Source organism: Musa acuminata, chromosome BXJ1-8 (assembly GCF_036884655.1).
Source record: "Musa acuminata AAA Group cultivar baxijiao chromosome BXJ1-8, Cavendish_Baxijiao_AAA, whole genome shotgun sequence".
Taxonomy (NCBI): domain Eukaryota; kingdom Viridiplantae; phylum Streptophyta; class Magnoliopsida; order Zingiberales; family Musaceae; genus Musa; species Musa acuminata.
This window is the reverse complement of record NC_088334.1, coordinates 36,898,331-36,915,299: the sequence shown is the minus strand read 5'-3', so window position 1 is coordinate 36,915,299 and position 16,969 is coordinate 36,898,331.

The window sequence follows — 16,969 nt, the reverse complement described above, 5'->3', positions numbered from 1 at the left end:
AAGAGATAATCCTATATCCTGGTTAGGGGCCAACTGGGCCCAAATCAGACTTGGTTTGGGCTAAATTTGAAGCCCAACAAGTGAACCGAAGGGTCTGGCGGTGGCACCGCCAGACTGGGCGGTTGCACCGCCCAGCACCCGAGAGCTGGGCGGTGGCACTGCCAAGCACCCGAGAGCTAGGCGGTGGCACCGCCCAGCACTGTCAATGTCTGACAGTGACAGGCGGTGGCACCGCCAGCATCGGGAACCCAAAGAGAATTCAAATTTTGGAGCCCAAATTTGAATCCTCTTGAGGCCTATAAATACCCCTCAAATCTCAGCTGAGATGACAACTTTTTGAGCCGTAATTGTTTGAGAGAAAGGCCTTAGAAAAGTCTTAGCTAGTCTTGTTTTCAATTTGCTAGTGTTCACCTCCTTCTTTCTTGCTGAAAATCTGTAAGAGAGTGAACCGCTTGTAAAAAGTTGTAAGAGGGGTATTCACCCTTCCCTTTCAAGAGATTTGCTAGTGGAAGGTGGGAGCATCATCGAAGAGGGGCCTCGCAAGTGGATGTAGGTCACTTGACCGAACCACTTTAAAAACGGCATAATCTCTGGTTTGCATTTCATTACTGCTATTTACATTACTACAAACCTTCTTACTTACTTTATTTCCTCATTACATTTGCTGCACAACTTTGTGAATATGCTTTCAAGTTAAGCACTTCCGATTCCGATTTTTATCGTACGAAAGATTTGTCGAAACTAACTGTTTAAGCCGCTGCACTAATTCACCCCCCCCCCTCTTAGTGCCGCTCCGATCCTAACAAGACATTATTTTGTTTTAATGCAATCATAGTTATGTTATGGTTTGGTTTTTCAATAATACACACATTTGATTCAAATCTAACGATATAACCTTTATCGCATAATTGACTAACACTCAAGAAATTTTGTTTCAATCCATCAACTAGTAAGACATCATCAATAGAAAAATTTAATTTGTTACCTATGGTTCCTTTGCCAATGATTTTGCCTTGGTTGTTGTCCCCGAAGGTGATGTACCCTTCTTCTTTGCTAGTGAGCATAGAGAAATGAAATGGATCTCCAGTCATATGTCTTGAGTATCCACTATCTAGATACCATCTCTTGCTCCTAGCTTGTGATGGTGTATGTTTCTACAAGAAGGGATTATTTTTAGGTACCCATTTTCTTTTGGGTGCCTTAAAATCTGATTTAACTTGTTCATCATATTGCATAGAATTGATCATGGTTCCTTTAGAAACCCAAATTAGTTTGTTCGGCCTAATTTTCTTGAATGGACATTTATAAGTTTTATGTCCATATTTATAACAAAAGTTACAATTGCTTTGGTGCCGAACATGTAAGACGGGGCCTTTAATGAAGGTGGTTAGATTTTGGTGAGGACTTCTCACAAATCCGATTCCACTTCTTTTAGGAACGTGACCCTTATTTGTAAGGATCATGTTCAAAGATTTGCTACCAACCTCGAATTTCTTCAAGGTGTCCTTAAGTAGCAAGTTCTCCTTTTGGAGAGATTCTAGATCATGGCATTTTATACATGGAGCTAAACTATCATAATATTCAGTTTTTAATTTATCGATATCACAAGTGAGACTATCATGCTCCTTTTTTAGTAATTTATATTTTCTACTAATTGTTTTACATTCATCAAATAACTCATGGAAAGCATTTAATAATTCATGATAAGGTAAATCTGCATCAATTAAATTAGTTAGCTCTTCTCCGATGGCCATTAGGGCGTAATGAGCAACTTGCTCGGTGTTGGACTTTTCTTCTTCGGACGCGCTTGAATCATCTCACGTTGCCTTGAGCGCCTTCTTCTTTAATGTTCTCTTTTTGGCTTGAGGACAATCGTTCTTGTAGTGTCCCGATTTTTTGCATTTATAGCAAATCACTTGGTCCTTCTTGTGTTCAAATTTATTTTTTATATTATTTTTAAATTTGTTCTTTCTTAAATATTTTTTAAATTTTTGATTCAAAAGTGCAATGTCATTGTCACTGTCCTCATCACTTGATGTTCCTTTCAAGTGGTCTTCTTGTGATGTGAGTGCCATATCCTTCCTATTCTTTGGAAGGGGGTTCTCGAGCTCGTCATGAGCTTGACATGTCATTTCGTAGGTCATTAGAGACCCAATAAGTTCTTCAAGAGGGAATGTTTTAAGGTCTTTAGCCTCTTGAACTGTCGTACTTTTGGATCCCAACTTTTAGGGAGGGATCTTAAGATTTTAGTTACTAGTTCAAAGTTAGTAAAATCTTTACCAAGAGCTTTGAGTTCATTGATGACATCCGTAAACCGGGTGTACATATCTTCGATGGACTCACTTAGTTTCATTCGGAAAAGTTCCTAAGAGTGCACAAGGATGTTGATTTTGGACTCTTTCACTCGGCTAGTGCCTTCATGACTGACCTCAAGAGTTCTCCAAATATCAAAAGCCAAATCACAAATTGAAACACGATTAAATTCATTTTTGTCTAGTGCACAAAACAAGGCATTCATAGCCTTTGCGTTTAAAGCAAAAACCTTCTTCTCCGATTCATTCCATTCGCTCATCGGAAGAGAAGATTTTTGAAATCCATTTTCAACAATAGTCCAAAGCTCGAAATCCATGGAAATGAGGAAGATTCTCATACGAGTCTTCCAATAAGTATAATCCGACCCATTAAACAAGGGAGGACGTGTGATAGAATGACCCTCATGTATGCCGGAGTAAGCCATCTCTCTTGGGTATCAAACCAAATGTGAGAGTGAGCCTAGCTCTGATACCAATTGTTAGGATCGGAGCGGCACTAAGTGGGGGGGGGGTGAATTAGTGCAGCGGATTAAATTCGGTTTTGATAAATCTTTCGTACGATAAAAATCGGAATCGGAAGTGCTTAACTTGAAAGCATATTCGCAAAGTTGTGCAACAAAGGTAATGAGAAAATAAAGCAAGTAAGAAAGTTTGTAATAATGTAAATTGTTGAATCTCGGATTTTGATGATATAATCAATTGGTGGGTTAATTGATCTAATCCATATTATTGAGTTAAGTATGCAGGATTCACTACGATAACCAGAAAACATAAAGCAAGGATACCGGAGTCAAGTTCGATGGACGTTTAAGAGTTCGAAGAATCGTCGGAGATGCTGCCGGAACCAACCAAGAAGAAATCGGGAACCTGTCGGAATTTTTGGAAGTTCGCCGAAGAGATTGTCGGAGGTTCACGGAGATCACCGAGAAGGCTCGGCTACTCGTTAAAGTCATCACAAGTTCGGGAGCTTGATGGGAATCCGTCGGAAGAAAGTTCGTCGGAAAGCTCGCCGGAACAAGACTCGACGTTCGCGGTTGAAAACTTGCTTAGGATGTGTTTTGGTTATGTAGTTCACTTGTAATTAGGATTAGAATTAAGAGATAATCCTATATCCTGGTTAGGGGCCAACTAGGCCGAAAGTCAGATTTGGTTTGGGCTAAAATTAAGCCAAACCAGCTAACCGGAGAGCCAGGCGGTGGCATCGCCTGGCTGGGCGGTGGCACCGCCCAGCACCCGAGAGCTAGGCGGTGACACCTCTTGGGCTGGGCGGTTGCACCGTCCAGCACCCGAGCGCTGGGCGGTGGCACCACCAGCATCGGGAACCCAAAGAGAATTCAAATTTTGGAGCCCAAATTTGAATCCTCTTGAGGCCTATAAATACCCCTCAAATCTCAGCTGAGATTACAACTTTTGAGAAGCATTTTGATTGAGAGAAAAGTCTTAGAAAGTCTTAGCAAGTCTTGTTTTCAATTTGCTAGAGAGTTCTCCTCCTTCTTTCTTATTGAAAAATTTGTAAGAGGTTGAACTGTTTGAAAAAGGTTGTAAGAGGGGTATTTACCCTTCCATTTCAAGAGATTTGCTAGTGGAAGGTGGGAGCCTCATCGAAGAGGGGCTTCGCAAGTGGATGTAGGTCATTTGACCGAACCACTCTAAAATCGGTGTAATCTCTGGTTTGCATTTCATTATTGCTGTTTACATTACTGCAAACCTTCTTACATACTTTAGTTCCTTATTACCTTTGCTGCGCAACTTTAAGAATACACCTTTAAGTTAAGCTTTTCAAGTTCCGTTCTTATCGTACGAAAGATTTTTCTAAAACCGAAGTTTTAATCCGCTGCACTAATTCACCCCACCCCCCCCCCCCCCCCCCTCTTAGTGCTGCTCCGATCCTAACAAGTGGTATCAGAGCAAGGTTATCTCTCATATTTGGTTTATACCCAAGAGAGATGGCTTACTCCGGCATGCAAGAGGGCCACTCTATTGCACGACCACCTTTGTTTAATGGGTCGGATTACACATATTGGAAGACTCGCATGAGGATCTTCCTCATTTCTATGGACTTTGAGCTTTGGTCTATTGTTGAAAACGGATTTCAAAAATCTTCTCTTCCGATGAGCGAATGGAATGAATAGGAGAAGAAGGTTTTTGCTTTAAATGCAAAGGCTATGAATGCCTTGTTTTGTGCACTAGACAAAAATGAATTTAATCGTGTTTCAATTTGTGATTCGGCCTTTGATATTTGGAGAACTCTTGAGGTCACTCATGAAGGCACTAGCCGAGTGAAAGAGTCCAAAATCAACATCCTTGTGCACTCTTACGAACTTTTCCGAATGAAACCAAGTGAGTCCATCGGAGACATGTACACCCGGTTTACGGATGTCATCAATGGACTCAAAGCTCTTGGTAAAGATTTTACTAACTTTGAACTGGTAACTAAAATCTTAAGATCTCTCCCTAAAAGTTGGGATTCAAAAGTTACGGCCTTTCAAGAGGCCAAAGACCTTAAAGCATTCCCTCTTGAAGAACTCATTGGGTCTCTAATGACCTACGAAATGACATGTCAAGCTCATGACGAGCTCGAGAACCCCCTTCCAAAGAACAGGAAGGATATGGCACTCAAATCACAAGAAGACCACTTGAAAGGAACATCAAGTGATAGGACAGTGACAATGACATTGCACTTTTGACTCAAAAATTTAAGAAATACTTAAGAAAGAACAAATTTAAAAATAATACAAAAAACAAATTTGAACAAAAGAAGGACCAAGTGATTTGCTATGAATGCAAAAAACCGGGACACTACAAGAACGATTATCCTCAAGCCAAGAAAAGAACATCAAAGAAGAAGGCGCTCAAGGCAACGTGGGATGATTCAAGTGCGTCCGAAGAAGAGGAGTCCAACACCGAGCAAGTTGCTCATTATGCGCTAATGGCTTTAGGAGAAGAGGTATGTGATTTATTTAATGAAGATTTATCTTTTGAAGAACTCTCTATCGCTTTTCATGAATTATTTGATGAATGTAGAACTGTTAGCAAGAAGTTAAGTATCTTAAAGAAAGAGCATGCTTTGCTACAAGATAAGTTTGATAATCTTCAAACTCCTCCATGCTCTAAGTGTGAGCATTTAGAAGCAATAAAAAATGAAAATTTGCTTCTTAAAGAAACCTTAAACAAATTTAAGGTTGGTAGCAAAGGATTAGATATGATTCTTTCACACAAGGGTCACATTGCAAATAGAAATGGAATTGGATTTGTAAAAGAATTATATCAAAATCCTACCACTTTCATAAAAGGACCTACATTACATGTTTCCTCTTATATGAAATGCAACTTCTGTTGCAAATCCGGACATATTGCCTACAAATGTCCATTTAGGAAAATTAGTTCACAAAAATTAATATGGGTTCCTAAAGGAACTATAAAGGATTCAATAATAAATAACAAAGTTAGTGGGTCAATTTTTGAGGCACCCAAAATCAAATGGGTACCTAAAAATCATCCTCTTTTGTAGACAAACCCACAAGCTAGGAGCAAGAGATGGTATCTCGATAGTGGATGCTCAAGACATATGACTGGAGATCCATCCCATTTCTCTATACTCACTAGCAAAGAAGAAGGGTACGTGACCTTCGGAGATAACAACAAAGGCAAAATCATTGGCAAGGGAACTATTGGTAACAAATTTAGTTTTTCCATTGATGATGTTTTACTAATTGATGGATTGAAACACAATCTCTTGAGTATTAGTCAACTATGCGATAAAGGTTATATCGTTAGATTTGAATCAAATATGTGCATTATTGAAAAACCAAATCATAACATGACTATGATTGCTTTAAAACAAAATAATGTCTATACCATCAATCTTGATGAACTAAGTAATGAAATATGTTTCTCCGCCGTAAATGATAATGCTTGGCTTTGGCATAGGAGATTATGTCATGCAAGCATGAAAACAATATCTAAAATCTCATCTCAAGAATTAGTACGAGGGATTCCGAATATGAAGTTTATTAAGGATAAGGTATGCGATGCATGTCAACTAGGCAAACAAATAAAAACAAGCTTCAAACCAAAAAATCAAATTAGCACCACTAGACCATTACAATTGATCCATTTGGACTTATTTGGACCAATTGATACAACAAGTCTAGGTGGAAGCAAATATGCTTTTGTGATTGTGGATGACTACTCTAGATACACTTGGACCTATTTCTTAGCTCACAAAAGTGATTGCTTCAAGTGTTTCTCTAAATTTTGTAAACTCAAAACGAAAAAGGCTTCATGATCTCATCAATTCGGAGTGATCACGGTGGTGAATTCCAAAACCGTGACTTTCAAAATTTTTGCGAAGTTAATGGGTACAATCACAACTTCTCAACTCCAAGAAATCCTCAACAAAATGGAGTAGTTGAAAGGAAAAATAGAAACCTATAAGAAATGGCAAGAACTATGTTAAATGAACATAGTTTACCCAAATATTTTTGGGCCGAAGCCGTAAATACGGCTTGTTATATCATGAATAGGGTCCTAATAAGACCATCTCTATCAAAAACTCCCTATGAATTATGGAATAATAAAAAACCAAATATTTCTTATTTTAAAGTTTTTGGTTGTAAATGCTTCATTTTAAATGAAAAGGATGCCCTAGGTAAATTTGATGCTAAATCCGATGAAGGCATTTTTCTTGGTTACTCCTCCGTTTCTAAGGCCTTTCGTGTCTTTAACAAAAGGACCTTAGTAATAGAAGAGTCTATCCATGTAGTTTTTAATGAAATTTCTGATTTAAAGAAAAATGATTTTGATGATGATCTTGGTTTTGATAATTTGAATTTAAACGAACCCCTCCTCAAAATAGCCATTTGAATGCATCTTCTTCCGAAATTTCTTTACCCAAAGAATGGAAGTATGTAGATGCTCATCCAAAGGAGCTAATTATAGGAGATACAACAAAAGGGGTTCAAACTCATTCTTCTTTCAAGAATTTTTGTGTCAACGCCGCATTCTTTTCTCAAATTGAACCTAAATGCATTGACGAAGCCTTAAAAGATGATTTTTGGGTCATTGCAATGCAAGAAGAATTGAACCAATTTGAGAGGAATGAGGTATGGAAGCTTGTTCCTAGACCAAGTGACCACTTAGTCATAGGTACTAAGTGGGTCTTTAGAAACAAGCAAGGCGAACATGGTATCGTGGTTAGAAACAAGGCTAGATTAGTGGCCAAAGGTTTCAACCAGGAAGAAGGTATCGATTACGAAGAAACCTTCGCTCCCATGGCTCGATTAGAAGCCATAAGGATGCTCCTTGCCTATGCTAGTAGTAATAATTTTAAACTATTTCAAATGGATGTCAAAAGTGCTTTCTTGAATGGTTTTATTTCTGAAGAAGTATATGTCGAACAACCTCCCGGATTTGAAAATTCTCTTCTTCCTAATCATGTATTCAAATTGACTAAAGCTCTCTATGGCTTGAAACAAGCTCCTAGAGCTTGGTATGAAAGGCTTAGTTCCTTTCTTATTTTAAATAATTTTACCAAAGGCAAGGTTGATACTACATTATTTATTAACATTTTGAAAATAATTTTCTTATTGTGCAAATTTATGTTGATGATATTATTTTTGGCTCTTCGGATGAATCACTATGTGAATCATTTGCCAAATGTATGAGTCATGAATTTGAAATGAGTTTAATGGGTGAATTAACTTTCTTTTTAGGATTACAAATCAAACAACTTAGTGATGGTATATTTCTTAACCAATCCAAATATACATTAGAATTGTTAAAACGATTTAACATGGATAATTCAAAAGCAATAAACACCCCTATGAGTACTGCGACTAAGTTAGATATGGATGAAAATAGTGAAAATTTCGATCAAAAAACATATAGGGGAATGATAGGTAGTCTACTCTACCTCACCGCGACTAGACCAGATATTATGTTTAGTGTAGGACTTTGTGCTAGGTTTCAATCTAATCCTAAATTATCTCATCTGAAGAGTGTTAAAAGAATATTTAGGTATCTTAAAGGAACTCCAAATTTAGGATTGTGGTATCCAAAATCTGAAAAATTTAATTTAATAGCTTATGCAGATGTCGATTTTGGCGGATGCAGGATAGATAGAAAAAGTACATCCGGAACATGCCAATTTTTAGGACATGCACTTGTTTGTTGGATTTCCAAGAAACAAAATTCAGTTGCACTATCTACGGCGGAAGCCGAATACATTGCTGCAAGTGCATGTTGTGCACAAGTCATTTGGATGAAAAATACATTAGAAGACTATGGAATTCACTTTAAAAACATTCCCATAAAATGTGATAATACTAGTGCCATATGTCTTACTAAAAATCCAATTCTGCACTCTAGAAACTAAGCACATCGACGTTAGGCATCATTTCATACGCGATCATGTCCTTAACAATGATGTTGTTCTAGAATTCATTGACACAAAGCATCAATTAGCAGATATATTTACAAAAGCTTTGAACGAAGATCAATTTGAATTCATTAGAAGGGAATTAGGCATGTTAAATTGTCCCTAAAATGAGCTTCACGAAAAATGACTCGTCCTTTTCCTTTCTTTTGTGGATTTGATTTCTTCTTTCTTCTTCAATTCAAAATGATCCATTAAAGTATAACTTATGATCTTGAGGGAAGAAGCTAAACAAAAGGGAGGAAGAAAAATTTTTTTTCTTTCCTCCACGGGATGCCAGCGGTGGCACCACTAGATCCGGCGGTTGCATCGCCTGGCGCTCGGGCGCCAGGCGGTGACACCGCTTGGTTTGGCGGTGGCACCGACCGAGCGACCCTTATTAACCCGAGGGGTTAGGGCCGGCGGTGACACCGCCCCCAACCCGAAAAAAAGGCTCTCAAAACCCTCTCCCATTCCCTCTAACCCTCATTCTAACTCTTAGAAGCATTGGAGAAGGATTCTTGGTAGTCCAAGCTTTCCATCTCTCAACATAATCTCCATAAGGTAACACTTGAAATCCCTCTTTTTGGTATCCCATTCTCTCTTTTCTTTCCTCTTTCCCTTGCTTATTTTTTCACAATTTCATCATCATCTTGTCTAGATAATGGCTCCTAAGAGATCAAAAGGAAAAAGGATTGAAGGAGATTCATTTGACCATGATCTTTTTAGATCAAAAGAGGTAGCCCTTAGCTTTCCAAAATTTGAAACACGATGTATCCATAAGGGAAAATACGTTGATCTGGATGAACTAGAGGACTTAGAACCCATTAGGTGGTTTGCACACCTAGAAGCTCTACCTCTACTACAAATAGATGAACCAATCTATCCGCGATTAGTTAGATTGTTCTATGCCAACCTATATGAGGACAACGATAGCCTAAGTACTTACCTTCTAGGAACACCCATTAGAATATTTGACAGCACTATTTGTGAGCTAATTGGCATAACTGAAAAAGATAGGGGATGCTATTTTAAAGGTAAATGGGACGTCAACACAATAGGAGCAACCTATACCGAAGCCGTAGAAACAGTTTTTGCAAATCCAAACCTTAACTTCCTACCCAAGAGTTGTGAACACTTACTGCCTTTCAACTCTAAAATTCTTCATCACATTATCACAAGCATCATATTCCCCAAACAATTTCATCTTGACGAAATAAGTCAAATAGAGATAGGAACCATGTATTGGATTATGACCGGTCAGCATAATTGTTTTGGGTACTTAATTCGCCAACACATGCAGGATATTATGGCTAAAGATACTATATTGCCATATGGGAGGTTAATCACTAGATTTCTTCATGCCTATGACATTTGCATTCCACCCGATGAAGAATCTATTCAAAATGATCGATATAACATAATAAATAAAAACCTACTGAAAAGACTTAGGTGCACTTTTAGCAATGGCATATGGGTTAGGCAGCCTAGAAGGACGGATCCAATTCCTCCACCAATAGAACACCCCGAAACACCAATTCTTATGGGAAATGAATCTCCTCCTCCTAGTCCCTTTGGCGCAGCACCTTCAGCTCCTGTTTCCTCCTCTGAAGATCTCATTATGGTGGAACTGTCTCAGATCAAATCACAGCAAGAACAAATTCAGAATCAACAAGTTGAAATTTTGAAGACACTACGACAAATGAATGAAAAAATAGATATCATGTATCAGCACTGTGGATTGCCTCCTAAGGATTAAATTGATGTATCTTTTTATTCTGTTCTGTTTGCTTTTAACAACAAGTTCAAAGTTTGTCATCGATTGAACGATAACTGATCCTTCCTTTTAGATAACTACTGTTTTGATCTGCATAAATGATGATGTCTTTTGGATAAACTATTTCTGGCAAATTTGAATGATGAACTTTGTTTCCTATTAAATGCTAAACCTTTTTTCTATGATCATCAATTAGCTGGCTTGTCTCTTTTTGTTGATGACAAAGGGGGAGAAGTGATGACTAAGTAATGACTTACACCATAATGATAGCATGACTTATATGGATTACAAAAACTTGTGTGATATGAATGACTTATATGCCTTGCAAAATCCTTTAAAATATCACAAGATTGATTGATCATATTGAAAGCATGCCTTACATCTATATCATGAAATTTATATTGAAAATCTTTATCTTCTGTCGTAGTAAAATTCGTCTCTTTTCATTTAACTTATGATTTTCATCAAAGTTTCGTACTTACTATTGTTTAATGAGGATCACGATAAGCTCTACGGTTAGAACTTATCGGGTTATGTTTCAATCCAATGGGATGGAATTCAAGTGTTTTTTATCTTCTCATAATATGGCATATAGATAGGGGGAGTTATGTTTAACTCCGTCATCAATTGATTGTCATCATCAAAAAGGGGGAGATTGTTGAATCTCGGATTTTGATGATATAATCAATTGGTGGGTTAATTGATCTAATCCATATTATTGAGTTAAGTGTGCAAGATTAACTACGATAACCAGAAAACATAAAGCAAGGATACCGGAGTCAAGTTCGATGGACGTTTAAGAGTCCGAAGAATCGTCGGAGATGCTGCCGGAACCAACCAAGAAGAAATCGGGAACCTGTCAGAATTTTTGGAAGTTCGCCGAAGAGATTGTCGGAGGTTCACGGAGATCACCGAGAAGTCTCGGCTACTCGTTAAAGTCATCACAAGTTCGGGAGCTTGATGGGAGTCCGTCGGAAGAAAGTTCGTCGGAAAGCTCGCCGGAACAAGACTCGACGTTCGCGGTTGAAAACTTGCTTAGGATGTGTTTTGGTTATGTAGTTCACTTGTAATTAGGATTAGGATTAAGAGATAATCCTATATCCGGGTTAGGGGCCAATTGGGCCCAAAGTCAGATTTGGTTTGGGCTAAAATTAAGCCAAACCAGCGAACCGGAGAGCCAAGCGGTGGCACCGCCTGGCTGGGCGGTGGCACCGCCTAGCACCCGAGAGCTGGGCGGTGACACCTCCTGGGCTGGGCGGTTGCACCGTCCAGCACCCGAGCGTTGGGCGGTGGCACCGCTTGGCTGGGCGGTGGCACCGCCAGCATCGGGAACCCAAAGAGAATTCAAATTTTGGAGCCCAAATTTGAATACTCTTGAGGCCTATAAATACCCCTCAAATCTCAGCTGAGATTACAACTTTTGAGAAGCATTTTGATTGAGAGAAAAGTCTTAGAAAGTCTTAGCAAGTCTTGTTTTCAATTTGCTAGAGAGTTCTCTTCCTTCTTTCTTATTGAAAAATTTGTAAGAGGTTGAACTGTTTGAAAAAGGTTGTAAGAGGGGTATTTACCCTTCCATTTCAAGAGATTTGCTAGTGGAAGGTGGGTGCCTCATCGAAGAGGGGCCTCGCAAGTGGATGTAGGTCATTTGACCGAACCACTCTAAAATCGGCATAATCTCTGGTTTGCATTTCATTATTGCTGTTTACATTACTACAAACCTTCTTACATGCTTTAGTTCCTTATTATCTTTACTGTGCAACTTTAAGAATACGCCTTCAAGTTAAGCTTTTCAAGTTCCGTTCTTATCGTACGAAAGATTTTTCTAAAACCGAAGTTTTAATCCGCTGCACTAATTCACCCCCCCCCCCCCTCTTAGTGCCGCTCCGATCCTAACATAAATAGCAGTAATGAAATGCAAACCAGAGATTGCGCCGATTTTAAAATGGTTCGGTCAAGTGACCTACATCCACTTGCGAGGCCCCTCTTCGATGAGGCTCCCACCTTCCACTAGCAAATCTCTTGAAAGGGAAGGGTAAATACCCCTCTTACAACTTTTTACAAGCGGTTCACTCTCTTACAGATTTTCAGCAAGAAAGAAGGAGGTGAACACTAGCAAATTGAAAACAAGACTAACCAAGACTTTTCTAAGGCCTTTCTCTCAAACAATTGTTTCTCAAAAAGTTTTATTCTTAGCTGAGATTTGAGGGGTATTTATAGGCCTCAAGAGGATTCGAATTTGGGCTCCAAAATTTGAATTCTCTTTGGGTTCCCGATGCTGGCGGTGCCTGCTAGTCATAAGTGCCCAGCAAGCCAATCACGTGAGTGATGGCACGTGTGACTTTATACAGAATCTTTTTGCTTATTATATTTTGGCATATATCACTTTATAACTATTGCATAAATGCATATATATTGTGATGTCCTTGGATTTGTGCAATGGGAATCGGATCGTGATGAGATCACGATAATGAGATCGATTCACCTTTAAACACATATCCTAAATAATCCCGGTCATAGGTTACTCGAGAGGGACATCGTGATAACCGGATAGACTGGTGTGCTGTATACCCGTCCATATGATGGATGCAGCTGGTCTCATAGCTGCTCGTGTAGGGACACTAGGGATACAATACAGGTGCTCATTGGAGAATGAGTTCACTGATTGATCCGCTTACGGAATGCTGGATGGTTGATGATGCCTTATTGTCAGACAACGATTCCGTAGTCCTAGTGGTGTATCTGGTTCTTAGACTTGAGACACCAAGGATGTCCTGTATGAGTGCTCCACTCTTTGATACCAGACTTATAGGTTTGGCTGTTCCCAGATCTAGTACAGCTGGTCATTGGGAGTGGTAGTCGACCTTACGAGGGCTATTGAGTGTCGATAGAGGATCATCCACTCTCGGTATCATGAGAGGAATATCCCATGTGTTCTTGCTCAGACAAATCCCTGGCCAGGGTCATTCGGGTTGAGAGAGAAAGAGTTCTCCGGGAGAATCCGATTAGAGCGAGACTCGAGTAGAAACCGTATGGGTCTGACAGCACCATGCTCGATATACGGTCTCTGGGATATTAGATGGATGAGGGACTATAGGTACATGGTAACTGAGGACAGACAGGTCCAATGGATTGGATTCCCCTGTATCGTCTGGGGATTACGGCGTAGTGGCCTAGTACTTCCGTAGTCGATGAGTCGAGTGAATTATTACAGAGATAATAATTCACTTAGTTAGAAGGAGTTCTGACAGGTATGACTCACGGCCAGCTCGATATTGGGCCTAGAGGGTCACACACATATGGTAGGCATTGCGATGAGTAGAGGTTCGGATATGAGATATCCGACGGAGCCCTTGTCTTATTGGATGCAGATCCAATACCCACTAGGGAAAGGACCCATTAGGGTTTTGACACGGGATCTCTATAAATAGGAGGGATTCACAGCCTCATAGGCTAGAGTCTTTGCTTGCCCTTCCTATTCTCCTCTCCCTCTCCACCTCAGAGTAGGCCTGGAGTTTTGAGGAGCGTCGTCGCAACCCTGCTGTGTGGATCACCGCTAGAGAGGAGGACGCTTGACCTCCTTCACCCTCTCCTAAGGATCTGCAAGGAAACAGGGATATACGATCTCCCTAGGTAACACAATCTCTATACGCAGTTTTGTGTTTTTGCGGATTTTGCGCACCAATCTTCGCACGACGATGAACATCTTTTTGGGAATCGGGGATTTTTGTTTTCTTGTTCTTCCGCTGCGCATATGATGCCGCCCCCCTATGATTTCCCAACAGTGGTATCAGAGCCAGGTTGTTCGTGCGAATGATTGGTTTTGAACTGCGTGTATTGTGTTTAGGAAGAATTTTGACGTCAAAATCGTTGACGCAAAAGCAAGGAAGGGCAACAACAGTTGCTGCCCTCGATCTGCATGCCTGCAGCCACCTGCAGCGGCAGCCGCAGCCGCAGCCACCTGCAGCGGCAGCCGCAGCCGCAGCCAGGCAGCACAGCGCCGGCGCATGCGCAAGCGCTGTGCCTGCAGCAGCCGGCCGGCGGCCTGCTTGCAGCAGGCTTGCTGCCGGAGGGGCTGGCAACCCACGGGCAGAGGCGCCGCAGGGCAGCGGCGCCTACCGCCGAAAGGAAGCGGCGCCTGCCGCCGCAGGGCAGCGACGCGCGACGCCTGCCGCCGCAGGGCAGCGACGCGCGACGCCTGCCGCCGCTGCTCCCGCGGGCGAAACCCCCCCCACAGGGGCGGCCGCCCGGCGGGACAGCACCGCCTGCGGAGGCAGCGACGCCCGAAGAGGGCGCCCACCCGCAGCGGCATCGCCGCCAGCGGGCGTGCCGCCTGCAGGCGAGGGCAGTGCCCTCGCCCCGCCGCACAGGCCGCCGCCGGCAGGGTGGCGGCGGCGGCAGCAGCAAAAAGGGGAAAGGGTATTAGGGTTTTCTGCGCAAAAGACAGTTTTGCCCCTCGGAATTTGAGAAATTCCAGTTTCTGTCTTTTGTCCAAATTACGAAAATACCCTTAGGAATTGAGAAATTCCCTATATATCCCTGATTTCAGAAAATATTAATTAATTAAAAGGTTTAGTTGATTATTATTTTTATTATTATCTAGTAGTCCTACATGATGATGATTATTTATACATGTGATGTATGATGAGTGGACGGATGATCATGGACCGTGTGATGTGTGTACTTGTGATTATTATTATTGAGGTCTGCGAACCTCCATTATATTTCTCGTTTATTGTCGGGCCTGCGTGCCTATGATTAAGTTGTAATCATATGAGGAGGCGCAGCGGGAGCGTGGATGCGATAGCGGGACCCACGAGACGGACGATCGTGATGCATGGAGATGCATCAAGATGTCGACGGAACCGACGAGGACGAGATGGACGATCACAAGGCATGGAGATGCACCGTTGCACACATAGATCTTGATGTGAGTGATTAGGCCTACTGGCTCGGGCCTAATCATATTAGGTTGTGGTCCATGATCATCTGGTGTGATTGCTTATACACATACTAGATATGTATATATATTTGCATGCGATGTAGATATATATTAAATATGTATATGTGTGACATGTCATATTAGGAGACCAAATCATAGAAACATCTCTCGATAATATTAAGTCGGTAAACGTGAGGCAATTAGATTGACCCACGTGGCCTTCCATCGTTATGAGTAGGAACCGAATCCCGGTGTAGGTTGAGTTGGTCGAGTCCCTCGAGACTCACCTATATCGCGATTCGCTATCTTGCTTACGACATAGAGATGTCACCGGTGACCTGAGGGCATGATATGCTTGGTCGAGTCCCTCGAGGGTATATCATCAAATCAGACTCATCTTGTAACGAAGGTGTTGACTTAACCGAGCATCATGGTTGGTCGAGTCCCTCGAGGCCATAGTGATTCGGAGGCCGAACAGGACGGGAATCACAAGGAGTTGTGATCGGCAAGAGTTGTCTACCTTTTAGGCTTAGTGTGATTGGTCGAGTCCCTCGAGGTTACACTAAGACGCTGATTGGATCCTGATCCCCACTAGAAGTCTGCCGGAGACTTCCGTTTCACGTGCTGAGGGTGTCGCGTGACTCGTTAGTAAAATAGTGGGAGCATATTAAGATAGAAGTCCATATCTTGATAGTTTATTTCTTGCAAAATCTGCATGTTATTCATTTTTGCTACATCTTTATTTTCAGAAAATGTCGCTTTCAAATCCCTTACGTGGCATACTTGATGTCAACCGCCTCACTGGTCCAAATTATACGGATTGGCTCCGTAACTTGAGAATTGTTCTCACAGCGGAGAAAATCGTGTACGTCCTTGATACAGTGATGCCTACGCCCGAAGAAGGGGCAAGCGAGGATGAGATCGCTCGCTACGTGAAGTACATTGATGACTCCACTCTTGCTCAGTGCTATATGTTGGGCTCTATGACTCCAGAGTTACAGAGACAACATGAAAAGATGGATGCCAGATCCATTCTCCTACATGTCCGTAAATTGTTTGAGGAACAGGGAAGGACTCAACGATATGAGATATCCAAGAGCCTTTTCCGCGCTAGGATGACTGAGGGGACACCGGTTCAGAACCATGTCCTAAAGATGATTGAGTGGATAGAGAAACTCACAGGTCTAGGAATGGTCCTAGAGGATAACTTGTGTGTGGACATTGTGCTTCAGTCCCTACCAGATTCCTTTTCACAGTTCATAATGAACTTTAATATGAACAAGCTTGAGGTGACTCTCCCAGAGCTCCTCAATATGTTGAGGGAGGCAGAGAGTACTATTAAGAAAGAGAAGCCAGTTCTCTACACTAGTGAGACCAGAAAGAAAAGAAAAGCAGAAAGGTCCCTTAAGAAGGGAAAGGGCAAGGGCAAACAAGGTAAAGCAAAGGTTGCTAAGAAAGACCCAACAAAGGACAAAGGCCAGTGCTTCCACTGTGGTAAAGATGGGCACTGGAAGAGAAACTGCAAA